Below are 1,819 nucleotides of genomic sequence, written 5' to 3' on the forward strand. Positions count from 1 at the left end.
GGGTTATACACAGTTCTAATACGTTCAAGTTCTTGCAAGCTTGAAGGCATGGTGTTTAAAATAAAACATTTTGCATATTATTTTATAATATAATTGTCACTTTTTGTTGTAACCATTTTTGCGCATGAGTAAGATTTGAATTACGATATTATCTCATTGTCAGATCTGTGTTCACTTAAAGCCCCTAAAGGCGTTGCCATAGAGTTGTTCAAGTAAAAGGGGGACAGAGGAAAGTTTCTGAGAGCTCCATTTTAAAAGCAATAATGTCGTAGAGAGACTACGATAAACGATTCTCATAAATTGTGAATTCATTCGACCGAAAAATCAAAACAAGGCAGCCTAAAAGTTACCTAATTGTGACGATATGTCGACGCAAAATACTTATTCTCTTTCCTTGTCTTTTAGAACATTTCTTTTTTTTATTCACACATATAAGTATTCCCCCTCCCTCTTGGCGTGGCGAATCTGGATTACACGTACTATTGCTAACATTGCTCCCGCTAGGTGTTAATGCTAGGTAGGAAATATTAATGTATTTATACCTAGTGATACACGAATAATAGGGTACCATTACAGGCGCAGGAGCAAGCTGTATTCATACTATAAAATAAGGAGCTTCTGGCGTTTTTCGTAAAAAAATGTGTTTCTCAAACTGAGATTTTGATGACGCATTTAAATATATGGAGCATCAATGTAAAGGCTCTCCATGCATTATCCTAGTTCAGTATCCAAGAAGCAGAATCATATAAAATGTCGGCATCCTATCCCACGGTAAAATATGTACTTTTCGTGCAATATTTTAATTTACACCGTAGATGCAGCCAGTCGTCGGAGGGCATTTATGAATCATAAAAAATAACTTGAATGTAACTTAATAGTAAGGGATTTGTTTAACGATACCGAAATGGTAATTCCTGAATTAAAGTTAGATTTGACTTTATGCCTCGAGATGAGAAATATGAAAAAATGATCTATTGACTTTCATTGAATTAAACAATAATTGTTGAGCAAATATCAAGTGATGGAGTGTCTCTTGGAAAAAACGCTAACGAAACGTGAATGACGGTGAAGATCGAGAAATTCCGGTGACTGCGATACCTTTGGATGAAAAATCGATTGAGGGGAATGCGGAGTATGGCTTGCTGCGCGTGAAAGTTTTCGATTTCAAGGAACGTGTGGGAAGGAGCCAGGAAAAGATAAGACTTGATCCGCTCCCACTTTAAGGGAATAATATGAGGGGTTGAGAAAGGTAGAGAGAGCTGATTCCGTTTGTTTGTCCATTTTTTCAAGGCTGAGAGGCCTATGAGGACCTCTTATGCCGTGCTGGAGAAGGAACAAATCCGAGGAGGTGGGGCTGGAAGAGTTATAAGCGAGGGAAGAAAAGAATAACGAGGAAGATATAAGGCACCAAGCTCGTAAAAAACTTCATTCGCTTACCGTAGGGATGGTACGTATACGTAATATTGTGGATATTGAATCCATAAAAATCTTCCTACTTCACAAAATGTAAAACAGACAAATGATTGATGGCAGTTATTAACTAAGACAGAAGTAAATTAAAAAGACATGACAGTTCCACAATTAATAAATCACGATACTTATTCCATTAAGTACCACATTTATTTCTCTTTCTTGGTCGATTAGAAAGTAAAGAAAACATGGTTTTCATCAATTGTAAATGAGGAAAAGGTGCGATCTAATCTAGCAAAGGTTTTTGGCAAGTATGTAGCTACTTAGGCACGTTAGTACGTATCTTGCGATCAAATAGATGTGATACACCGTTTTCATTTAATTTAAATTTTAGTAAAACATGTAGAAA

Source organism: Hetaerina americana, unplaced genomic scaffold (assembly GCF_022747635.1).
Source record: "Hetaerina americana unplaced genomic scaffold, ioHetAmer1.1.p SCAF_2, whole genome shotgun sequence".
NCBI lineage: Eukaryota > Metazoa > Arthropoda > Insecta > Odonata > Calopterygidae > Hetaerina > Hetaerina americana.